Source organism: Callospermophilus lateralis, unplaced genomic scaffold (genome assembly GCF_048772815.1).
Source record: "Callospermophilus lateralis isolate mCalLat2 unplaced genomic scaffold, mCalLat2.hap1 Scaffold_89, whole genome shotgun sequence".
Classification (NCBI taxonomy): Eukaryota; Metazoa; Chordata; class Mammalia; order Rodentia; family Sciuridae; genus Callospermophilus; species Callospermophilus lateralis.
This window is the reverse complement of record NW_027517018.1, coordinates 1,243,044-1,270,304: the sequence shown is the minus strand read 5'-3', so window position 1 is coordinate 1,270,304 and position 27,261 is coordinate 1,243,044. Positions and strand designations below refer to the sequence as shown.

The following is a 27,261-nucleotide window of genomic DNA, read 5'->3' as shown; positions in this document are numbered from 1 at the left end:
GGCAGAGGCCAGCAGAGCATCACAGATATCTGCAGAGAAAAGCAACATATGAAGGTTAGCACACTGGGAGAAGCTCTGCTTTCTCCTCTTTTTTTCCTTCTCTCCTTTCTTTTTTAGTTAAGAGTTTAGAATTTGCACAATTGTGGTCATAAGCATATTAGTCTATGCCTGAAAACAGACTAATAAGGAAAATAAAAGCCCTAGTTTCCAGTCTTTGTCATTATCCTATTATAATTATTCCAATCATGGCCACGTCAAAGCCTTCAGTGTGATGTGACTGGAAGGCATGCAATCACTCACCACGGAACACTTCCATCTCGCAGACACAGAAGACATATAAACAGCCTGAAATGCAGGGATCATAGCAAGACACCACAAAAAAAGCAGAAGAGGTGAGTTTTGATCACTGATTACCTGTATTTTTAATATGATTGGCTTAGTTTCACATATCCATAATTTAATTTTACTTTTTTTCCCACAGATTCTATCAAGAATAATTTTATTATACAAGTATCATATGCACACTTTGCTTTGAGGAATATTTACATGCAGGGAGTTGAATTCTAGACCTCCATTTCATCCATATCAAATATAACACACATTCATCTTACAGTGAATGAGCCTCACAGGAACAAGATGTGAAGCTATTGCTTTTTGAACAGAGAGCCCTGATTAAATAGAATCTTCCAAACTAAGAACAAATCTCTCTATCTTCTTACTTCTTCATATCCTGTGTACAGATTAATAAAATTGAAACACATGTTATGAATTATCCCACCACCATTAAAAGTTAATATTAAAATCGAATCCTGTTTCTCAAAAACTTGTAAGAAATGCACCAGTATTTACAGATCCCATTAAACTTTGCATAAATAAAGTCTGTATACTAAGCACACTGTTTCTCAAAATACAGAGCCTCCACAGGGGCTTGAGGGATGACAGGCAGCAGCAGATGCTTACTGCCCACCATTTACAAGTTTACTTGAAAAATAAAGATCTAAAATAAACATGCAAACAAAACTTTCAGTTCCTTACAGGAACGTGTCATTCCAAAGAGTCACCCATTTAAAGAGTTAACTTTCAAAGTTAAAAAAAAAGAGACAAAAGAAAAAATGAAATGTCAGCAGGAATTGTTTCTACAAGTTTCCTACAGTAGACGACCCCTCTGAGCACCGGGTTTGCATCAAGGTAGCATCTGTTCACTGGCAGCAGAGCACATGGTACCTTTCCCTCCTCCTGGAGGGCACCATCACTGAAGTAGGTAGATAATCTGAATATCATCAATTTGAACTTTCAACAGCTAGGCACATGACTTCTTGTCTGCCCCTGGGACCTTAGGAGAAGGTTCTAAAACTCTGTAGCACAACTTTAAGAGGAAGGAGAGATGGGGTGCCAAAAAATAAATGCTGAACCAGTAAAAACAAAACAAAAACCAGTACTTGTCACCTTGGGATCATGTGTCCAAGGAAAGACACTGCAGTGCTAGAGAAGCTGCAGGGATTCTGGAGGACAGGTAAAGATCCTGCATGCCTCAAGTGACAGAGGACTTTGGATCCTTTGGGTAAGATAGGTTGGAAACTCCTCCCCCAGAAAGAGTGCCTCCAGTCTGTTCCAGTGGAGATGGATTCCTCTGTCCTTTCCCTTCCCACCATGTGCTCACCCCCATTTTACTTCCTGTGCTTCTCCATTTTCTCCAGGGTCTTATTAGAATCTGCTGGATTCTGGTCTTCAGGGTTCGTAGAGGATTTGTCTATGACAATCAGGGCTTCTTTGATGCAGTTCTGCACCCCACACACAGGGGGACAGATGGCCTGGCTGCTGAACCTGTGGGTAATCAGGCTAAAATGAGACAAGTGGTTGTGTTTGTAGGTTTCTAAGTCCAGGAAGGGCCTGTTGTTGCTGTTGGGTGTTCTGTCTTGATTGGGGAGGTCCGTGAATTCTTTACACACTTGCCGAGCCACCCACAGCATTATTCTTCCTTGTTAACATCTTGGTTTACCTCCCTAGGTGAGGCCTGGTTAAATATTTGGCCACTGGCCTACTAGAAAACTCCAGTTCACAGCCATATTCAAAGTATCAAGCCAAGTGAACAGCATTTTCTTCCACCAAGGATGTCATGAGTGTCACAAGAGCAGTTTTCTGTCTTCCAGGTGGAAGATTCAGCCCAGTCTTGTCCAACTTTTCCCACAACAATCAGCCATTTTTGGACTCTGATTTCCTGAGAACACCTCCCAGCAGCAAGGCATTTAAGCATTCAGAAGGTGACAATTGCCTCTGCACTTCAGCCACAGTCACTTATATTTGGATGTCGAGCTGAAGAGAGACAGTCTTCCCAGAACCGAGCAGAAGACTTCATGGGATCCATCAGGGCTACCACCAGCTCCTTCTGACAGGGGAGACCCAGGGGGTTCTTAGCCATGGAAAATGGGACTTTTGCAGATTACAGTCTGGTCAGGCCCAAGCAGATGTGGGTTGATGTTCTGCACCTCTTCCATCTGGTGATTTATGTCATGGAGCCCCAGGTACTTTGACAGGCCTGCAGCATCCAGGGCATGCCGTGGGGTAACAGTACATCTGAGCAGCTGTAAGCATCCCCAAGGGTGCCCACAGCACCTCCTTCTATCCTAGAGAGTGGGGAAGCAGGCCAGCCAGGCACCCTAGGTGCAAAGGCAAGGCAGCCCCCTCCTGGCTCTGGCGGCCAGGCCAGGACTGTTGCTGGCTGCTGGTGGCCGCAGGCTGGTGCAGGGGGCTAATGGCTGCAACATAGGCTTTGCTCAGATGTGAATAGGGATCCACCGACTGAGTGTAAGCCAACTGCTGATAGGGTGGCAGAATGTAGGATGGTGGTTGGTATTCAGGGACTCCAGTGTGGGACAGCAGCCAGGCGGAGATGTGAAGATGCTGCCCTGCAGTTAGATGGAAGATACATGGGTGGGGGCGGGGATGAGTCCTCAAAGCCCTGTGAGAAGATCTGGGCGCTGGGTTCCCAGGGCATTCAGAAGCAACATCTCAGGACATCCGGTCCCAAGCCAGATAAGTCCAAGCCTGAGCTCCAGAGGTAAGTCAGCTTGCAGCAAACACACTGTCGAACGTGCTCACTCATCAGCCCCAAATGTTGGAGTTATAATTTAATTTTAAATAATGACTACATTTTAACACTGATTTGTAAAACTCATGAAAAGTTAATGGTTGGCTCTTGTTAGCTGCTGAAAATTGGTGCTAGAACATGACTCAATGTGGACATATTAGAAGGATTTTATTTAAAATCAGGAAGACGACTCACTGATATCACTGCTTCTGTTATCATTGTACCAAAAGTACTATCAGTAAACAGAAAAAAAACGTAAAAATGAAGACCATATAAACTGGAAAGAAGAAAAAGCAACTGTTAGAACTTCCAGATGATGTGACTGCATAGATAGAAAATTAAAAAATAAAATGATCGCTTAGCTATTAGCTCAATATTCAAAAACTAATGCTATATGGGAACACTAGATATACTTAAAAAACAAGAGAGAATATCAAATGGTAACAAAATACACTGGCTTCTAAGAGTGCATCCTACAAAATGATGCAAGTGTTTATGGGGATCATTATAAAAACTGTGTTGGGAAATGGGGGTGGGCTACCTAAATGCACTCTGCAAGAACCACAAGCAGGAAGACTCCATATTTTTAAGGTATCATTTTCCCTAACTTGATTTCACTAGAAGCCCAATTGAAAGCCCAGGAGGTTGTTCATGAGACTTGAAGGAGTGCCCCACATGGCTTAGGGTTCTTAATCCAGGGGAATGAAGGGAAGGAGCTATGCAAACATGAGTAAAAAGCAATTACATCTTTGTTTTCACTAACCTCTAACTAAACTCAACATTTACTTCAATGACGGAAGTAATTAGGCTACATAGGTCCAGCATGCCCTGTGCATTTGTTATCAATATAAATTACATATTTTTTTTTGGTAATCACTGCATGGTTGGAAATGTTTGTTTCTCTCATCTCTTCAAAGTAATAGTAGTTTTTAAGTTCACCACCAGATTTTGTTCTTTTACATGTTAATTAATAGCCAAGGATGCCTATCGTATTAACACTTCTAGTATTCTCATTACTGCACTTTAAAATTTCTTTTGTCTGTAATTCCAGTTGCAAATGTTCTGCATCTACTAGCATTACTCTGAGAAGATGGTCATTGGCTTCAGCAAACTGCAGAATTGATTTGTTCTTGGTGCAACCACACACACACACACACACAAAAAAAAAAGTTTAAGAAGCCCCAAAGTGGTTGGGATGTTAATGGAACATTATATTACTGGGGTATTATGAGCATTTCAATGAATTCTCTTTGGGATTTTCTACCTGGAATGTTACCATGGCAAATTTTCCAATGCCAAAAATTTAGCAGTTCAGTCAGAGTCATTCATATTTTATGCAAAGGGGATTCCCCATTGGTGGGGGTCAAGTGAGTATTTACCCATGAACTGCTAAACATGAGGGCCTGCTTCCTTTCCCAGTTGCAAATGTTCTTGCATCTACTAGCATTACTATGAGAAGCAGGTTGGGGTGGGGATGAGTCCCAACAGGCCTTCATTTATGAGTGTCCATTGACCATCATGGCCCATGACTCTCACTGTAGTCACTTCTGCACACATTTTTTTCCTCACCACTATGGTGTCTCCCTCTCCCTCCTCCCCAAACGCAAACCTTAGCTTGTTGAGGACCAAGCACAGATTTGAGAAGCAGAGCAATCAGGGAGCATGTACCAGTCGACTAATCTTGGGATGTTCCTCTGCCTCAGCCTTCTCACCTATACAGTGGAGATCACACAACCAACAGGGTTGCTGCTAGGATGAAAAGCATTTGTGTAATTTTCTTAATGGGGAAAAAAGTTATCACATATTAAGACCCTAAAAATAATCCTGTGAGGACAGTTTCCTCAGGTAATGAGTATTTATTATTTTTGTAACCTCCACATCCAATTTGAAATACTAGAGTAGGAGAGAGGAATTCACAGTGCCAAACAACAAATTCATTCATACCCCAAAGCTTATTATTAAGAAGAAAAAGAAAAAAATGGGCACAGTAGTGCATGGGATTATGAGTTCAAAGTTAGCTTTAGCAACTTCGCAAAAACTTAACCCTCTTATCAAGACCCTGTCTCTAAATAAAAAAAAATGAAAAGGGCTGGGAATGTGGTTCACTTAACCACAGTGCCCCTGGGTTCAATTCATGGTATCAATAATAATAACAATAATATTTTTTAATATATTTATTTATTTATTTTTATGTGGTGCTGAGGATTGAACTCAGGGCCTCACATGTGCTAGGTGAGCACTCTACCACTGAGCCACAACCTCAGCCCAAATAACAATATTTTAAAAAAGAAAAAAGAAGTAACAACTTTTATAGTATAATCTTTCCTTGGGAAGAACAATTTGATACTTTCTAAAACATGATCATTTTCTTTATAAACCTTACTGGAAGGCCTTAAAATCAGCTATTTCAGTTGATTCCTGAGGTCACTGTGAAATCCTAAGATCAAAACAAGGTGCCCTGATGCCTCTGACCCACTTGGACCACTGAACTTAAGGTTGTTAATGTGAATTTCCAGGAATACCAAATAAAACACAGACACATACTCTACGTTTAAACAAGCTTCAGGATGGCTCCACCGCTCTCAGCCTCAAGCTCGCCAAATGGGAGAGCAAGGGAAAGTCAGGAGAGGCTGGCCAGAGAGAGGGAGCATTTTTGGAAGTGGACTTTTATTGGGAGGACCTTCATTCTTAGAAAGTCCATTAAACAAAAAAGGTCAGGAAGGGCAGGGTTACATAGATCATTTGGGCGTAACTCTACCCAAGAGGCTGCAGGGTGACATTTCTGTGTCTGAAGACACAACCTCAACTTCAGGGACCAGGGCAATATCCAGGTCACTACTAGATGTACTGATGGTCAAAGCCTCTCTGCTCAGGAATGTAAAACACAAATCATTCAGAGTAACCTCCCACAGTGCCCACCTCCTGTGAAGACCTGGGACAGGAGCATCTCTCTACCAAAGCACTGGGACAGTGCATTTCCTGCACTTCTGCAACTTTCAGCTAATTGACATACACACAAGGTGCAGTCTCAAATACCATCAAAAATCTTCACTCCTTGCTGTTTTCAATATGGACTGTTCTTTATTTTATACTATGATGCCTGAAGAAAAAGTTGGTAGGATCAGATGTCATTTTGTTTCTCTGACATCATTATAAAATATGCATTTTCCTTAACTGAATATTATTCTTATAAATAATCTGATAAATAATGTGTCTATAAGAAACAGATGCTTCAAAGCTACAAAAATTTTTCAAAGTAATTTTTAATAGGTGAGATGATAAAATAATTGTGAAAAACTATAACTTAGAAAAAAAACAAGCTGAGGACAAATAGTAAGCTTATAAGAATGAACATAAGAGAAAAGAAAATACTGTAGTTAGGCCAAAGCAAATTTATTTCTTTGCATAATAGTCACTCATATACATGAGAATGATTCTGCAAAGTTATCTCATCTTTTGAATGCATTTATTCCTTCATAGGTATGACATACTCAAGGTTGTATTTCTAAAAGAAGCTCAAAAATTGGGCTGGGGCATAGGTCAATGGTAGAGTGCTTATCCAGCATGAGCAAGATGATGGGTTCCATCTCTAGCACCACAAAAGAAAAATGTTTAGTTGTGATGTGTTTTATAGAAAAACTAAAGACATCACAAATGTACACAATTGACTCTGACTCAGATCAGATTGCTAGGGATATCCTCTTAGACAGTCTGATGCAACAAATTCATATTTATGAAACACTTAAACCATATTGAAAAGCCACTTTAATCAATAGGCTATTGTTAATCATGCCATAATAACAACCTTACACTGAGATAATAAAATAATACTTCAGCTTCTAATTTTAAAACTTAAGACACACTCATTCTTATGATTTGGATAAGCTCATATAAAATGAAGGAATGTTCACAGGTGAAATAATTAATTATGAGAGCCATAAACTAATTGGTAGATTAATCTATTTGAAAGACTAATGATTTAAATAGATTACTGGGTGGTAACTATCAGAGGTGGGGCAACAGGGAAATAAGCAGGTCACTTGAACAAGCCCTTGGGAATTATATTTTTGACCTGGCTCCTCGATGTCTGTCTGCTACCCCTATAATGTGAGGTAAACAACTTTTCTCTGCCACACCCTTCTGCCATGGCAATGTCCTGCACCACCTCAGGCCTACAGCAATGAATGAATGAGGCTGACTCTGGAACTCTGAAACTTTGAGCCCAGAATAAACTTTTTCCCTTCTAAGTTATTCTTTTCAGCAACACAAAGCTGACTAGTATACACACATACAAAATTATATATATTTTTCCCCAGTTGAATTTAGAAATATGGAACCTCTTACAGTTGGGCAAAATATAACTGACTCCTCCCAATCTAAATGAACAATATTACAGTTTTCTAGGCCATTTACCTCTTTCTAAAACTATTTAATCTATTCTTTCCTTCAAATGAAAAACAACTTCACACTTCTTTGTTTAACTACAGCCCCTCGGTAATACATTTGCTCTTACTTTCTTCATCACTTTCCAAATTCTATGCAAACACAATTGCATATAAGTGATGTATTTTGGGGATGAATTATCTTCTGAGCTAGATTAAATATTCTTCAAAGGAGAATATGTTTTTTATTCCTCAACAAATCATAATGGAACCTATACCCTGGACGGTAAAGGAGAATGTATAAAAACTCCCCTGGAGGTGGACTTTGACTCTACTTGGTCCTTACACATTAACTGCTGGGATGTCAGGAGGTTCCAATGCTTAAGACCCACAGACACACAATGACTCCCCTCTAACTCTGGACTTGGGCCAATGTTTGGATTCAAAGAACCTATAAATATCTGGGATCATTTCTCTGTTGATAAGAGTGATGTCTGAAACTTTTCTTTGGATCCAGGATCCCCTATTCCTAGTGCCTACACATTAAGGCCTCTAAGAATTTGTGAACATCAGGGTCCACCTACTCATCCTTCCCAAGTTTGTACTCACTCTTCTCAGGTTGCACTCACCCCACAAAGCTGGTCCTTAATCCATCATCATGAAGATTCCCATGGTGTCTTTGCTAGCTTATACCTAGTTATGAACTTTACCAAGTGTACTGGAGTACTAGACCATTTTTAACCCCCAAATATACAAAGTAGAGAGAGTGCAGATACCCCATAAAACTCACAGTGCATTCCAAGCTCAGAAACTTTGCATGTAGAATCCTTGAATGCCTAATTAATTCCCAAACTCACCACATACCCATCTAACTGTTCCCTCATTTGCTTCTAAACATGTCAGCAATGGTTCCAATTTTTCTCTGTCAGCAACCACTCTACCTGGGTGTATTCTGTCACCATTTTGCATACCATGAGCTTCAACAGCTCTGCCATATTGCTTAACTCCATGACCCTCAAAGCCCAGCCCAAAGAAATATGAAAATAGGGAAGGAGAACAGGGGTGATTTGGTATCTTTTCTGCTTTCTGTTAAAATGAACATGGATATATCTTTGACAGAACAAAGAAAAGGCACACTGCCTAATTTATTTATTTTACACATACGAAGGGTTTCTAGCTAGTAGCAGCATCCTAATTTAAGCTCTTTTGTTTTTACTTCTGCACTCCTTTTTCCTATTATAACAATATATTCATGAATTATTTCATAGGTTTGCTTTATGCCCATTACATTAACCCACAGATGTGTCATGAATCACTATGTTGCCTGTGAAATTATTCCTCACTGTTTGAAAATTTACTTGTAAATTTAAATCTAGTGGTAACATTTCAAGAACAATTTCCATTCAGTTTAGGGTTGCAATACAGTCAAAAGTACCCATCAATTAAAACTATTATTAAGCTCCATTTGGTATAAATGAAAACAATAATAATAGTGTTTTTAGATCACAGTATTTGTGAGAAGCCTAACATAATTATTATAAAAAGATTGAATTATAAAAGTAGTGTCTTCCAAATACTGAAATTTTAATAGCAGAGGACATTTATTTGGACGGGTACTTGCTACTAAAAAGAGTTTCCTGTGTAATAGCTGGTTTTAACCTTCCAGAAAATCTGGGAGAACACACAAAACCTGCTTTTAAAAAGGCTTCCTTTTTATGTACAGACCTATTAATTCAGTTAAAAATGAAGACTCTGATTTTAACCACTTTACATGAAATAAAACATTAAAACTTCTCTTCAACCAGCTGACATGGTTTTGCAGTTGTTTTTCTAGCTGTGTGGTAAGAGCGTATTGGGTCGAGCAACAGAAAGAATCAAGCCTGTTGCTTCATGGTTTTAAAATTGTAATAAATCTACAGAACCTTTATGGAACTGAACCTATGTTTTAAGACATATTCCTAGTTCTTACTGAGTATTCTGCTTGGTGCCCTAAAAATAAAATGATTTAGATTTTCCAGAAAGCCAATTTTTTAATAGTAGGAATTGAACCTAGAGGTGCTCAACCACTGAGCCTTGTCTTTAGCACTTTTTATTTCTTATTTTGAGACAGGGTCTACGTTTCTAAGTTTCTTAGGGCCTCGCTAAGTGCTGAGGCTGGCCTTGGAACTTGTGATACTGCTCCAGGGGACAGTTGGGGCAAGGCACTGAAAATAGCAGGAAACAGTTTTATTTGGCTGCAGCTAGGTTCAGAGGGCACAGTTTTCCTGTAATCAATTAATTAATCAATTAATCCCCCGAGTTCAGGCAATTTCAGAACTTTATACCCAAAGTGTAAGGGAAGGGGCTCAGAAGTTCACAGTCTGCAGAATTTTACACAAAAGCAACTTTTTCTTTCACTGTTCTAGGCAAGTTAATCCTTCAAGGAGAACATCTGAGAAGGAGAGAGCTTCTTCTCCCCTTTCTTCCCTCCCACTTCCAGATGTTACCATGGAACCCAATTAGTAACCCCTTCTCTTATGTTTGAAATGTAGATATCTCTGTGAAGTTGCATCTCAAGGTCAGAGGCCTAGTTAAAACAATCTGTTTTTCTTATCACACTCTGCATTTGCAAGCACACTTCTACAAACTATTATATATGTTGTTATTTACATTATACAGTCCATCAATGTTTGTGAAAAACTAGTAAAGGGGTATACAGCACCTGGAGCACTGACCTTTTCTAGGCAGTGGCCAAGAAGGACAGAGCAACAGGAAATAGGAAGTTTAATTTCATTGAACTCTTTTGTAGAGCTGCTTTTTCGGATAATCCTAAAATTCAATTATAGTGAAGATTTTTGGAGAAGCTAATTAGTACTTTCTATGGAGAAGGGGGTACCACCACAATACTCCTTCCTCAGCCTCCCAAGTTGCTAGCATTACAGGAGAACACCACCACACCCAGATTTTACAAAGCCAAATTTAATAATCATCCCAGTTATTATTCTCACCTGGCCATGGAAAAAAAAAACATGAATTTAGCAAAATTAACATATTCTAAATAATCAGAGTGGTTCTAAAATTTTAACCAATGTTTCTTATATAGGCATATATATCTTACAGGATTAGCACATTTTTATAAAACTAGTATTTATCTTCACTTTCTCTGCATTCATCATCATATCAAATGTAGGCATTTGATAAATATTTCCTAAATTAAACTGACCACAAATTGGAGAACTCTTGTACAACATTCTAAAATCTATCTAAGTTATACTTTAACTCTGACATATATTGAACTCAAAGCATTTAAGAACCAATTTATCAGACCAACTTGGGACCTATGCCTGTAATTCCAGTGACTCAGGAAGCTGAGGCAGAGTATCTCAAATTCCAAAGCAAGCCTAAGCAACCTAATGAGGTCCTCAGCAATTTAGCTAGACCTTGTCTCAAAATTAAAAAGTAAAAAGGGTGGGGAATGTTGCTCAGTGGTTAAGCCCCACTAGGTTAAATCTCTGGTATCAAAAAGAAAATAAATCATAATAAGAACCAGAGTGTCTAAATTTTCCAGGTGGGTGTGGGGTAAGTAAGTGACAGCAAAAAGCAGGAGAACAGACTTGAAAAAAGGCTTCCAATTATCAGGAGACACTGTTCCATGCAGCACTAATTTCCAAAGACACTACTGACTCTGCTTAAACAAGCATATCAGCAAAATTCATCAACCCACCATACTCAGGGTTAATTTTCAGAAGAAATCCAAATATTGAACATTTAGGGTATTTTTGCATTATGAAAAAGTAACATCTCAGATTTGTAAAGATTGCATAATTCTACAGAATAAAATTCATGAAAACAGGCACAGCTGTGGTTTTGCAGACACATACAATAAAGGAACAATTTTCCACACACCAAATCATGCTGCTCTCCAATCTCAGAGTCAGAATTCAAAAGAATGTCTGCCTAGGGTGGGAGGGTTTTCAGGCTGTGTTTACTCAGTCTTTCCCAAGGCCCTCTGGCTTGTCTCAGACTTTCATTGATTTGGGAACCCTGCAGGTAAAGCAATAGTCTTCAAACTTGGAAATAAATATAAATTTCCTGGGATATTTTTAAAAACAAACAATTCTTCATCACCTCATTTAAAATTCTGACTTCCTAACTTAATATGAGTCCCGCCAATCCATAGCAATCAGGATAAAGTGGATTGTATTTGTACATTCAAGGCATTCAGACTATGAAATCCAAAGAAGGAAATACAGAGATTCATTTCAGCAGCCTTCACATCTCTACAGTAATGGACTCATGGACTATGCAGGGAGCAGTTCACTGTGAATCCCAGAGTTTGTCCTTCAGTGCATTTGCACAAGGGTAGTCCTGGTGTCTACAGCGTGCTCTGTAGTTGAGGATAGCACCACCACTGGAGAGTGAGGCAGTGTAAAGACACAATGCAAAATCCTAAAGCCCAATCAAGCTAGAGCTTGGGAACTCACAAATTGGAGGCTTGGCTGTTGGACTCGCATTAGTATTGATCTTGACTTAAATATTTAGTTTTAAAAGATTTTATCCATGGCTTGCTATCTGGAAAAGTGCCCTGCTACATAACTCTTAAATATTATATTTAATAACTCTTAAATATCATCTATGATTTTACACCCAAACATTTTGTGATTTTTGTAGAATTCTATAAAATGCTCAAATTTTTTATATGAATTATTAAACTGATCATAAATCAATCAAGTATATAGTTTTAATTTTTTGTCCATACATTTTTTATTAGTTGTTCAATACATTACAAAGCTCTTGACATATCATATTCATACATTTGTTTACATAATTTTTTCTTTAGTAAATAACTTATTTAGTAAGCTTTATTCAAAATTTTTACACTGTGAGTACCTCGATTTTCTCCATGGAAAATTGAAGACAAAATTATTAACTAGCTCTCTGTATGTTGTTGTGGAATAATTGAAAATTGCTTCACAATTTTATAAAAACCCTAGAAATTATATGAAAAATTTCAGATGATCATTTCTATTTAGAGAAATATTTCTTCTGAAAATAACATGAACTTTAAAAACTTACAAAAATTTAACAACTGTGCTGTCACATTGGATCCATAAATATAATAACATGGTGGGTATTCAGGATAAAACTTAGGCTGCAGGAGAATTTTTTTCACTATCTTAGAAAAAAATCTGATAATTTGAAAATTTGCAGTTGAGAAGAATTTAGAGAAATATTAATTAGTGATCCTGCAGAAGAGTAAAATAGCCCAATCCAAACACATTTCTTTGGCATATTTCAAATTGGATAATTCAGAGAAACTTCAGGCTCTTGAACACAGAAAGGGCTCTGAAAGGTGGTTCTTTTCCAAAAGAAAAGTATCTATCTACATATGTAAATAGCAGCTGTGCCTTGGGGTAGGAGATCCATTTTATATCCCCCACTTCTTTTCCGCCTGGGAGGGCTCTAAACGCAGCAAATAGAGATTGGGATTCTAACACCTGACCAAGATAGTTGGCCACAGGTGGTTGTTCCTTGGAAGACCCCATCTGCATCACAAGACACCCTTGCTTGCTGTTCATATCCAATCCTCCTGTGATCTCTCCCCACCCCCACGCATGCTGGGTTTTCCTTTTTCTACCTCAATAATTTTTTATTTCTCTTCTCCAATTTAATCTCCATCAGAATGTACCAGTGAACCTTGAGAAGGACCAACAGAAATGTCCCTCTGTCTGAGCAACACCATGTGTGGATAGTGACTTTTCTTTTATAAATCTAAATCTAAATCTGCACCCTATAAGTACTACTAAAGCAAGAAAACTTAAATTATAAGAATTAAATAAATTTTTAATTTCTCACAGAAAAAAAAAACAACTGTTTGTTCTATAATTTACCAGCAATAATGAATGTAAAAACTTCTTAAATATACTGGTAGGACTGTAGAAGCATGAATTAAATACACACCATGGATCCATCCAGGGATTACCTAGCCACCATGTTATGCTCGAATTCGGGACCCCAAAAGACCACCAGAGACCAAGATCGATGTAAACAGTAAAGAGGTGTTTATTGTGAGCTAGCTCAGTCCTCCGCATGCACACACTGCAACTGGTGATGCTGAGAGGCCCTGAGCCCATGGTTTGCAGCAGTTTTTACATTCTTTAGAGAAGGCAGGGACCCCCACATACATCATAGAATCTCTTAGGAAATCATCACACACTGTGGGAAAATCAAATAGCAACTCTAAAATATGATTACCACATTCACTGGTGGCAAAAATTTGGGTAGGGGTGATTGGTTACTACAAGAGGGGGATTAATTTGAACTGATTGTTTTAAGCCAAGAGGGGTGTTTGTGCTGAATTACATTGTTTCCCAACACGTTACCAACCACCATAAACTACTGGGAGAGTCATCTGGCAACCCAGGTATTTCCCTGTCTCATGCTGATTGGTTGCTGCTAGGGGGTTCCTATGGATCTCCATCTAGCCTGAATGAGTCAGGGACACCTGGCACAGCAGATCTTTCCTGTTATTTGTAGATAAACAACTTAGAAGGGTGGGAATATGCCTAGGAGTGCACTGTGGGTCTTTCCAAGGGCAAAGGCCATGTCCCTTCTTTGGATAGGCTTTGCTCTGAGGTAGTGGCTGGTTTTTCATTCCCCCCTTTGTCTGGAAACTTGGGAACCAATCCTGGTTCCCTCAGTTGGGGGCCTATTTGGGCAGGCTCTACATTTTGGTAAACAGTAATCCTCAGGGGATAGTCTTCAACTTTCCAGACTCACTCAAAATTGGCTTCCTAGATCCAACCTGACTCCATTTACCTATCTACACTGTCTATCTATTTCTGGCTTCATTCCCCCTAATTTTAGGAACTCTTTATTACTGTAAGGAGATGGGGTGATGGCTCGTTCTGGCTGCTTCACAGCTGAAAAGGGGTGTCAAACATGAGGGGGCTCGACAAAATGGGGGAAGACATGGGGGACGTGAATTCCCTTTTAGAAGTTAGTTCCATTTGAAGTCTGGTTGGGGAAAAACACGTAGTCATCTGGGGATGGGTGCTTTTATGAGAGAAACAAAAACCATGAGTACTGAATGAATGTTGCAGCAGCTGGAACATGTCACTGTATAGAAGTTCCCTCACCAGGCTTTAACATCGCCAGTTATTAGGACTGTAAACATAACATTTAACTTTTAGGGTTACAGATGTCCTTCCCCTTAAGATACAGTTTAATAATTTAATGTCATCTGATCTTGCAAAATTCTTTTACTAGTATGACCTCTGTGTCTAATAGAAAAACCTTTAATTCTGTTACTTAGGGCTGGATAACCATACTAGCAAACACTAAGCCTACATGTGTAGGTTAGGAATTCCTGTAGGCCTTAAACTAAAAACTACTCTGGCAGTTCATCTTGGTAGTTTCTTTTGATAGTTCTCAGGCATTCCTGCCTAAGAATCTCTTTTGTAGACTCCAGTTTACTTATTCTTAGAAGTTACATTTTACTATTATTATTATTTGAAATGCCCAGGAATAGCTGTGTTTTTGTTTTAACTGTCTTTGCTAAGTGTTTAAGATGAAGCAGTCAAACTGACTTTTGTTTCTATCTATTGTTAACAGTCAGCTGAGTTTCCATGGGAGTCCTGGGGGAACTTTACAGCAGTTTCTTGGTTCTGCTAGTGCCATTTGTGCTAGGATGGGTCCAGGTCTTGCTTGACCATGTGGATTCCCTTGGAAGCATCAGGGATGTCTCCCTTCTCTGGAGACAGTCCTCTTCATAGCAAATGCATTGATTGGCTTTCTGTTCTCCAGTGTCTCATTAATCTCCCTGATCAGGAGGTTATGTGGCCTAGAGTTGCAAAGCTCTTTAGAGAAGTCCCCTGTTCCCTGGATTCAGACTGACTCAGAGGGCAAGAGCCAAACATTGGTTTTCTTGGCCCTTTTAATTTAACTTTAATTTTAAAACTTAATGTTAAACATCCAGAAAATAAATTTCAACAGCCTTATATTAAGAGTACTGGGTTTTAATGTCTATCTCTCTATCCTGTAGGTGATAACTCATTATCTTAAATCAACCCAGGTTGTGTGTTCTTAAATTAGAACCTCTGCAAAACATTAACAGGCAATCTTTAGTCCATTTATAAGAAAACTACAAAATAAAAATATCAAGAGCAAAAATATATTTAGTTCATTAATTCAAGCTACCTTGAATTTTGGCAGAGTTATACCTTATAATCCCCTGTTTGAGGTCCTACTGATCATGACAAAAACCAACTTTTGGACACAACTTTAAATGTACAGAAATCTGGCCTATTTCTTTCGTAGTCATTTTTAACATGTTGTGAGATGGGAGACAGAGCCTTATCTCGGGTAAGGCGGGGCTCTTCATAAATCTCAAGTACCGTAGTTCTGAAGCTGATCTTTGCTTTTTAAACATCATTTTATAAAGCCTACATAAACTGTTGCTCAAGTTCACATAAATATTAGCTAACACAATATAATATCACATCTAAAACCTGAATTAAAAAAGGCTGAAAGCTTTTAACCTTTTGTAGAAAAATAGCAAAGTACTTTTGTGTTTTACAATATCAACCCTCACACAGATTAGGCTCTCATTAACTTAAAAATACATTAAAATTGTATCTCAGTGTAAAAAGCAACATAGAACTTTACATATATTATTGATAACAAGTCCAGTTTTAGAACACTTATGATATAAATACATCTCCAACATGTTTTTCTTTTTAAGCCTAAAATTACCATATAACTTTAGAACAGCAGCTTGATATGTTCTTTTAAAGCTTCTACCTTACAGATTTCTATACCTGGAAGATATGAATAAATTAATAGCACCACAATTACATTGATGTTTTTACATTAACCAAATTAGTTCTTAAAGAAATAACATATTACAATATTGCAAAATAATAGTTGTTGTTTAACCACAGTTGTATAATTTTTAATTTCTTTAAGATTACTTGCTCAGAAAACTTACACATATAACCAATTTACACAGACCTTTTTTACCACTTACTTAAGCCTTTTTATTAACTTAATCACATAGATTCTCTTATCCAGAAACACATTTTCCTTCTATTAAATCCATACCTAGAACCTTTAATTCCTCTTTTCCATTTGTTAACCTCCTTTTTCTGTTCAGATTTTGAAAAAATCCTTCTAAATTTTTGAATTTAGGCAGATTATTTTATAGACATCACCATTTTATTAGTTTTTTTTATCACCTAGGAAAAACTAATAAGCTTAATTTTAAAGACATCTTATTTACATCTGTTTACCCAATTTAAATTGAACCATTTGAATCACATGAATCAAAGATATTTGGATACATTTTTTTTTAATTTCATGAGGCTCCTGATATATCTGCCAATTGTCATATCATTGCATGATATATGGACATACACACACTGACATACAACACAAAACCCAAGTGGGCACACATAACACAATAGTGAAGGCTTTGTAGCTTTTCTCAGGTGAAATCTCCATTGCAATGTTTAAAAAAAACTCCACAGTTGATCAAAAATAGAACTGATCAGAAAAATATTAATTTAGGTCTATAGGATAAAAAATCATGATAGTTTGAGTCCAGGAAAAAGACACCTTTATTTTTTTTCTTCCTTGGGCCTCAAATCAGTCTCCTACTGAGCTCACAGGCTTCTTCTATTTGCATTTCAACTTAAGTCCTGGCTGAGGTCTGAAAGAAGCAGGAAAAACTGGAATTCTGAGCAGAAGCTTCATGCCTAAGGCATTTTTAACCTCAAGTCATAATATTCAGGTTTGAATGTTGAAAATTATGATACAAGTTTAAGATAAAATTCACAAAATTTCATTTTTTTATATCTTCCTACACTAGAAAAACTTGCTCACACAAAATTGAAAATAGGATCTTACTTGATAATATAAAAGCTACCATCAGAAGAAATTTCTTCAGAATCATTAAGTTACTTCCTTTGTTCTGAAGTTCCTAAAATAGTATTAAGTTACATTAAATCACCTGAAAAAAATTCCAAAAGAGAACCACGCACTACCATGTATTTCCAAAATTAAGCTTTAAAAATTCCCAAGACTCTTGCAATTCAATGTCATTTCAATAAGCCAGACCAATGTCCCAAGCCAACACTTTTCTTTCCTCAGTCCTACACACTGAGGGGAACAAATACCATATTATAATTTACTATCCTTGCCAAGATTAATGTATTGGTACACCTAGTGAAATCTTCCCAGGCCACCTAGTTCAAAAATTAATGAAAAAATAAAACTAAATGTTTGGGAGTTACTTGCCAACTTGTAAGTAGAGGTCTTTAATTTTCTATCCTAAGTATTTAAGTTAACTGGCATGAATTATCTGAAATCATAAAGTAAAAAAAAATTACCTAAACCCAACTTTTAATTGCAAGATTGTGCAATGGTTCAAAAACCCATTCAGATACTAGATTGTTTCAATAAAAAATCATCTTTTAGCTACACATTCAGTCAAGATCATTCCCAGGAAACAATCTATAATAACATTTAAAACATACCAGATAAGAGAAAAATCTCCCCAGGTTTCTAACTCCTATTTAATTATGACTCCTACATCAGTGGCACCATAGATTTCCCCACGAGTGGACCAGATGTTCTCACATAGGGGCAGCCAGAAGAGTAAAATCAAGGGTCTCCGTGTGGTGACTATACTGCATTTAATGTCCCCTTCTTTTTAAGTAGACAGAGATAGAGCAATCCTTACAGTGCAGGGAATAAATGAGGGAGGTCCCCTGAAGCAAAAGGGTCATCAGAAGCTGCTGGGAGTCCCTCAGTCCCTCCTTTTACTTACAGGATTAGCTCCTTTGGTTAAGTCTGATCCCAGGCATGCTGGCATATCTCCTAACTTTCCAGTAGTCACCTCTCAAAAAGTTAATCCTCTGCTTGCAGTTGTTTCGAGTGCTAGGCTTCCCCCAAGAAAGCAGAGTGGGGGGTCCTCTAAAGTCCCATCTTGGGTGCCAAAATTTGTAACTGAAAATTCGGTTCCAATCCCTGAAGTCAATTAATGCCAATTTAATAATGAGAATAGGGTTTTGAGAAAAAGTAAAAGCAAGATATCAAAGTTCTTAGACCCCCAGCAGGCATTTCCCTCTGCGGTGGGTGCACTCAAGCCAACTACAAGAAGAAAAGAAAACGTGGAGCCTAAAAGTTTGAAACTCACATTATCCCCACTTTACAGATGAGGAAACCAAATAGGCTAAGTAACTAGAGAAAAGTTAATAAAGTACAGCCAGGCACAGTGGCTCACGCCTGTAATCCCAGTGATTCAGGAGGCTGATGCAGGAGGATCACAAGTTTGAGGCCAGCCTCAACAACTAAGTGAGACCCTGTCTCAAAATAAAATTTTAAAAAAAAAAAAGAAAAAAAGGCTGGAGATGTTGCTCAATGGTAAAAAAAAAAAAAAAAAAAAAACCCAGATTCAATCCCCAATACCAAAGAAATTGAAAAATTAAAAAATTAAAAGCAATAACAGCTAAAAAGTTACTCTTCTTGAAAGCATTAAAAATGTTAAAGAATTACAGTTGTAGCTCAGTGTTGGACCACTTGCCTAGTATGTGTGAGGCACTGGGTTCCATCCTTAGCACCATATAAAAATAAATGAATAAATAAAGGTATCATGTCCATCTACAATTTAAAAAAAAATAAGTTCAAAAAGTATTCTAATGCCAGACTGACTCAACTCATATCACATGAAATAATTTCAGCAGTTTCTTCTCAAGTTGACCAATTGAAAATGATGGACTGATGCCTAAAATTGTCAAGGGATGGTCCACACCCTCCACTCATCATCTTTACACTCATGTGAGAAAAAGGAAAAAAAATCTAGCTGAAACAAGAATAAAATAGGCCAGGCATGGACTAGCCAATTTCCTAGAAATTTGTTTCTGCCCAAACACATTTGGAATCAGCCTGACACACAGGCCAACGTGTGTCTAACTGAGAGCACCAGCCAAGGTGGGTAGGCCAGTCAGTACTTGTCACCCAAGCAAAAATGGTCATTTGTAGTGTCCTTCTCCTAGACTGACCTGCTCAGAGCTATCTCTAAGCAACCGATGAACATGCATCTTCCTGCCATCCAGTCAACTGCAGCAGACTCTGCTGCCTTCTACATACCTCATGGTCCTGTTTCTAGAACAACCAAAGCAGAAATGAGAGTGCTGCTTCTAGGTAACTCTAAAGCCAAGGCCCTTTGTGACACAATGACCACCAGAAGAAGAGATTATAGCCTAAGTTATTCCAGAATGGAGGTGAGCTTTGCTACCACAGCAACCATCCAGCACACAATGCTGACCTTGAACTAGAATACAACCTGTCATCAGAAATAGACAACATTGCTGGCCAGCCACCGAGGTGCAAATTGAGCTTTTCTGTTTTGAAAGACAACATCTACCCTCCAAATTCTCTTAAGGAAGACATCCACCTCTGACATTATTAACTCTCTAAGAGGATACAATACACAAATGTGAGATGTTTGGAAACAACATGCAATGATATTGGTGTCTTCTCAAATGTCCTGTGGTTCTTCTGGAGAGCATGATGTTACTCATCCTGTCAGTCCTCAAATGTGACTACTGCCACCTGGACACTGAGAATACAACAGATGAGAGAAGGGATGTGGGCCTGTCCTCACCGACAGTCTAATCAGGCGTGGAGTCACAGATGGAGAATCCATTCCCTCAAGTCTTCTCTGTGTCCAAGTCAAAAGCGGGCAACTCTACTCAATAAAAACCACAGGCTTTCATAGGTTGTGTTGGAAAATTTAAAGTATGTGACACTTCTATCACTTCTTAGAAATCCATCTGCAAAAATCAGGGGTGCAAAAATTAAGTGGCAAGGGACCCACTAATACAGCATCTCCAATACTGATCTATTCCAATTATACTATATTGATCACTGGCCTCCTTTATTGGCCCATGTCATGATTTAGATACATAGTGTCCCCCAAAAAGTCATTTCAGAATTGAAATGATTCAGTTCTGAGTCTTAACCAGTGGATTAATACACTGGCATGGATTAACTGGGCAGAAACTGTAGGCAGGTAAGATGTGGCTGCAGGAGGTAAGCCACTGGGGACATGCCTTTGAGGTTTACATCTGGTCCCTGGTGAGCACAGTCTCTTCTGCTTCCTGTTGTCACATTCTGAGCTGATTTTCACCTTTAGCCCAAAGTTAAAGAGTCAGTCAACCATGAACCCAACCTCTGAAACCATGAACCAAAGTAAACTTTTTCTCCTCTACATTGTTCTCATCAGATCATTGGGTCACAGCAACAAAATCCTGACTAAAACACCCCACATCATCCCCATCTTGCATACTTTGATAACAAGAAAATCCCAAGAGAGCCAAACCTTCCATCAAAGGAGAGTATTTGAATCACTTTTTTTCATTGATCAAGTTAACAGTTATTTAGATCATTAACAGAAGTCAACATATGACTGTGAAACATGCAAACAGCAGGCCATTTGCAGAGCCAAAAAAAGGACACAACTACCCAGCTGAGCTTCAGCTTCATAGTCTAGATAACAGCAAAAAATCCCATTGATTGACAGTCAACCACCGATGTGTGCTTACACTAGTGCCTGTGCACATACATGCAACCAATCCAGGCAGTATAAACCCTGAACAAGCATTTAAAAATAACCTATCTCTCAGGTAGTAATCACCTATCCAAGGGCAGCCAACACCACCAGGGATCAGCTACTGTTTTAAATAACCGCTGTGGGCCAGGTACACACCCCATCCCAAGGGGCAGCGGCTATTTAATTCTGGCTTAGCGACATTGCCAACCAGTGAGGAGGCTGCCTAACTCCCAATTTTTCCAAAGTAACCTAGCTTTTTATGGGAATCTCCCACGAGGACAGGAGGTTCCATCTGTTTGGGTCACCATTGTCTTACCAGTGCATAGAACAGCACCTGGCACATGGAAGTTTCTTGGAAGACACTCTAAGGTATGAATGTGAAAGGCTCCATATTTTTTCTCTTTTATTTTAAACTCAGTCTGGTCAAACAGAGCATCTGTTGGCTAAATTCTCTCTACCAAATCCAGATCATCGAAATAACTGTCCTCTCTCCACTTCTGTCTTCTACATTAAGACCAAAAATATCCAGAACTAGCCTTGAGTTCTCATTTTAGAGAGATTCCTTCCTCACCACTCCAACCATTAGATTTTTTTGTTTGTTTGTTTTATTTTTTTCCTGGGATGGAATCAGGAATGCTCAACCCCTGAGCTACATCCCCAGCCCCCCACCCCACTTTTTTTTTTTTTTTTTTTTTTTTTTTTAGCGAGGCTCTAGCTATAGGCTGTCCATGATCCTCCTGCCTCAGCCTCTGGAGTTGCAGGCAAATGACACCACACCCAGCTTCAGGTATTTTTAAAGTCAGTTTTTAAAGTCATCTCAAAACTTCATTGGCATGCACAAACTTCTGATTTTATTAATCTGGAGTTTTGAAGAAATAAGGTTGATTGTTCATTTAAAAAACACAAAAAAGCGAGCCTGGGACAGTGTTATTGATGTTTCCTGAATCAGGTATTATTATCTTGTTTTAATGTAAAGAAATTCAGACTAACTCCTGCTGGACTTCTGTAGCAGCAGTGTTATCTTTGGGGTATGCAGCTGGGATCCAGATCCTTGGTGTACTCAACAGAGAGCGGAGCAAGACACACAGAAATAATAGCAAAGTACAGATCAGTTGAAGGCAAAGGTAGAAATAGAACTCCAAACGGTATAGCAGAGTAGGACCAGCAAGAGAGAGGCTCAAGGCCCCATGTCTGGAAGTTGGTACCTTATATGCTGAGCTGTGAGGCATTCTCTTCCCTATAGAGACCTGATAGAAGACCTTACTCCATTTGCTCCCATTGATTACCTTATGACACCTGACCGGGATGAGTGTCCAATTTTCCCCCATTAGTTACTCTAGAACACCTAATTAGAAAACTATCCACTTGCCAGGCTTGGTGGTGCACTGTAAACCCAGAACCTCAGGGATGCTGAGGCAGGAGGATTTCAAGTTCAAAGACAGCCTCAGAAAGTTAATGGGGCCCTAGGCAACTCAGCAAGACTCTATCTCTAAATAAAATATTTAAAAATGGCTGGAGATGTGGCTCAGTGTATAAGCATCTCTGGGTTCAATCCCTGGTACCAAAAAATAAAATAAAATACTGTCCACTTTACCCCCATTAGTCATTTTAGAATACCAACCCTGTCGCAGGAGTTATCATGGGATAACTCATCCATGATGCCTCATCTACAGGTCTTGACAATAGCATTCTTTTTTGTATCCTTCCTTGGCAAACTTGGAGTCCCTGAACTCCTACTAACAGCATCAGTTTGTAAACCTGATTTCTGTCTGATGTCACTGCCTTTGATCTGCACTTCTGCTGACATTTAGGGCACACTGTCACCTACTCCTTTTGTCTTATTTATGTATGTACATATGTATGTATTTTTTCAGTAACAAGGATTGAACCCAAGGGTATTTTACCTCTGAGTCACAACCCCAGCCCTTTATATGTTTATACAGAGACAGAGTCTCAGTGACTTTCTTAGTGCCTGACTTTTGCTGAGGCTGGGTTTGAATTCACAATCCACCTGCCTCAGCCTCCCGGGCATCTGGGATTACAGGTGTGCACCACCACTCCAACCCACCTTCTCCTTTTTCACAACTAACCCTCTGCAGTTTACTTGGTGCTTTTTCACCCACATTTGCTCATTCATGTCACCAACCCAAATACCTCCTGCTTATTTATAGCCTCAAAGACCAAGAACTCTGATTCCCAATCAGGGTGAGGTCCCTGAATTACAAACTCTTACTATTATACCCTGGAATGGCTTTGCTATTCACTACTGTAATTAAATGTCACAAAAGCAGATAATAAAAGTAGATGCCATTTATTATTATTATTATTTTTTGTGGAACTGGGGATTGAACCCAGGGTCTTGTGCATGCTAGGCAACCACTCTAAAAATTAAGCTAGATCCCCAGCCCTATGAAAGCAGATATAAAGTCCTTCTAGTTTACCACTCTATCACTACTCCTGGCCCATAGGTGCTCAACAAATATCTGCTGAATAAATGAGTTTCTGGTGGTATGGAAACTTACAGCATTCCATTAACCAGAATCTGCCCACCACCTTGTTGCTACTCCATAGAGATATTTTGTCCCCCCCCCTTTTTTTTTTTTTTGTATCATGCATTGAACCCAGGGGCGCTTAACCACTGAGCCGCATTCCCAGCCCATTTTTTTAAGTTTTCATTTTAAGAAAGGGTCTTGATATGTTGCTCAGGGGCTAATTAAATTGCTGAGGCTGACCTTGAAATTGAAATCCTTGGGGCTCCTGAGCTGCTGGGATTAACAGAGTGCAACACCTGCTCTGCTCAATGGTACCCTCTTGAAATTGTACAACCTATAGACAAAAGTGGAGGCAATATTTTCTTTTCTTTGGGATTTATAAAACACCTGGCTTTTCTAAAGGTAGCAAGGTTAGCAAGATACTAGAAGGGATCTTAGCTCTGTAGGAAGCAAACTCACAGGAAAAGAATTAGGAAGTGCACCTCACAAATCACAATAAGCACCAGGCATCTGATTTGCACATTGCAAAAGGGCCAGAACCCTGCCAAACTACTGAGCATAGGGTCCATAATCACAAAAATTCCAAAAGAATTTTAGAAGCTATTTAAGGGTGAAGAAAACATCCCCAAAGTAATCAAAACCCTTCAAATGATCACACAGCTGCCTAGCCAGCCACTTTGACATAACTCAGAGGAAAAAATTCAAAATCCAAACCATCTCTTGCCAAGTTCAAGTCCAGCTCCCTCCACCTGTGCCTGAAGTCACACATGATTCAGAGCCTGTAGCCTGCACTCAGATGATATACAGGATAATAAAAATACCACATTATTACCAAGTATCTATAGTCAATGCCCCCAAACTGTAGTTCTCAAACGACAAATCAAATTGATTTTGATTATTCTTAAGAGGAGTCAAAAAAAAAAAAAAACTTACCACCAACAAATTCACTCTATCTACACTTACTATCTGCTTATTCAGAAACTGAAGTAATTTGCTAAAAGTTCGTCCCTTTGATGAAACCAAATAAAATCCTATGCTAATTACATTACTTTCTTATTTAATTGTAGCAAATATAGGAAAACACCTTTATTTCACCCAGCATTTAGGGGACTTACTTACATAGGAAAAATAATAGTAGAAGGTGTAAAGTTGGGTCTTTTAATTGTCTCTCCTGTGCAATTAGAAAAAACTGGAAACTGCCTTCAAACAGCAACTGCTCTGAAAACCAAAATAATCCTGAGAGATGATTAGAGAAACCTACTATAGCCACCCCCACTAACTGCCCAGGTGACCTCAGATGAGTGAAAATTTCCCTCTGCTCAAGTTTACTAATTCCAAAGTGGCAATAGGCAGGGTTTCTACTTACAAAGAGAATTAAAGGTGTATAAAAAACTCAGGCACAGGGTCTAGGTGGTGCACATGCTCGGTGAGTATGGGCTATTATAACCACTGCACCCATTTTAGAGATGAAAAAGCTGAGGTCTGTTTGCCCAAGGCAACTGCTACAATGCACCTAGAAATCCAGGCTTAGTGAGTGAGGACTTGGGTATCATTTCTAAATAAAATGTATATATGACCAGACCAGTGGAGCCGGGGCGCAGGCCGGGGGCGGAGGCGCCAGGGCGGGGGATGCGGGGCCGCGGTGCAGTCCCCCGGCCCTGAAAGCAAGGATAGCGCCGCTCCCGCTGCCCAGCGCCGCCCTGGCCGATTCTCGCGTCTGGGCCAGTCGAGCCCGGGCGTCCGGGCGGAGCCCTCGCCGCCTGGCCAGGGGGTGCACGTCGCGGGAGGCAGAAGCCATGGATCCCGGGCAGCAGCCGCAGCCCCAGCCGGCCCCCCAGGGCCAAGGGCAGCCGCCCGCACAGCCCCCCCAGGGGCAGGGCCCGACGTCCGGGCCTGGGCAGCCGGCACCCCCGGCGTCCCAGGCGGCGCCGCAGGCCCCCCCAGCCGGGCACCAGATCGTACACGTCAGGGGGGACTCAGAGACCGACCTGGAGGCACTTTTCAACGCCGTCATGAACCCCAAGACGGCCAACGTGCCCCAGACCGTGCCCATGAGGCTCCGGAAACTGCCTGACTCCTTCTTCAAGCCGCCGGAGCCCAAATCTCACTCCCGACCGGCCAGTACTGATGCAGGCACTGCAGGAGCCTTGACTCCACAGCACGTTGGAGCTCATTCTTCTCCAGCTTCCCTGCAGCTAGGAGCAGTTTCTCCTGGGACACTGACCCCCAGTGGAGTAGTGTCTGACCCAGCAGCTACACCTACAGCTCAACATCTTCGGCAGTCTTCTTTTGAGATACCTGATGATGTACCTCTGCCAGCAGGCTGGGAGATGGCCAAGACATCTTCTGGTCAGAGATACTTCTTAAATCACATTGATCAGACTACAACATGGCAAGACCCCAGGAAGGCCATGCTATCTCAGATGAATGTTCCAGCCCCAACCAGTCCACCAGTGCAGCAGAATTTGATGAACTCGCCCTTAGGTCCTCTTCCTGATGGATGGGAGCAAGCCATGACTCAGGATGGAGAAATTTACTATATAAACCATAAGAACAAGACCACCTCTTGGCTAGACCCAAGGCTTGACCCTCGTTTTGGTAAAGCCATGAACCAGAGAATCAGTCAGAGTGCTCCAGTGAAACAACCACCATCTTTGGCTTCCCAGAGCCCACAAGGAGGTGTTATGGGTAGTGGCAACTCCAACCAGCAGCAACAGATGAGGCTGCAACAATTGCAGATGGAGAAAGAGAGACTGCGATTGAAACAGCAAGAACTGCTTCGGCAGGCAATGTGGAATATCAATCCCAGCACAGCAAATTCTCCAAAATGTCAGGAATTAGCTCTTCGTAGCCAATTACCAACACTGGAGCAGGATGGTGGGACTCAAAATCTGGTGTCTTCTCCTGGGATGTCTCAGGAATTGAGAACAATGACGACCAATAGCTCAGACCCCTTTCTTAACAGTGGCACCTATCACTCTCGAGATGAGAGTACAGATAGTGGACTAAGCATGAGCAGCTACAGTGTCCCTCGAACCCCAGATGACTTCCTGAACAGTGTTGATTAAATGGATACAGGTGATACTATCAACCAAAGCACCCTGCCCTCACAGCAGAACCGTTTCCCAGACTACCTTGAAGCCATTTCTGGGACAAATGTGGACCTTGGAACACTGGAAAGAGATGGAATGAACATAGAAGGAGAAAAGTTGATGCCCAGTCTTCAGGAAGCTCTGAGTTCTGACATCCTTAATGACATGGAATCTGTTTTGGCTGCCACCAAGCTAGATAAAGAAAGCTTTCTTACATGGCTATAAAGCCCTCAGGTAGACTGAATTCTAAATCTGTGAAGGATCTAATGAGATGAGACGTGTGCCTGAAATTTCCAAAGAAGCCAGCTGCAATTTTCTGGCTAATAACAAACAATATATATATATATATATATATATATATATATATATATATATATATATGAACAAACAAACGTCCAGCAAGATTCTTTCATCCACTATTTTGCTCTTCCTTGTCCATTGCTGTTGTTAATATATTGCTGACCTCTTTCACAGTTGGCCCTAAAGAATCAAAAAAAAAAAAAAAAAACCCAAAACAAAAAAATTCTTTGCTATTATAACTACTGTTTATTTGGGGGGCTGGGGGAAGTGAGCCTGTTTGGATGATGGATGTCATTACTTTTGCCCAGTTAGA

General features: G+C 39.8%; 2 pseudogenes; one reads left to right on the top strand and one right to left on the bottom strand.

Annotated features, from left to right (window-relative positions):
• Positions 1-1,667: 1,667 nt before the first annotated feature.
• On the bottom strand, positions 1,668-25,354 carry LOC143385847 (transcription factor AP-2 gamma pseudogene; annotated as a pseudogene).
• LOC143390116 (transcriptional coactivator YAP1-like) lies at positions 25,353-26,873 on the top strand (annotated as a pseudogene).
• Positions 26,874-27,261: the final 388 nt, after the last annotated feature.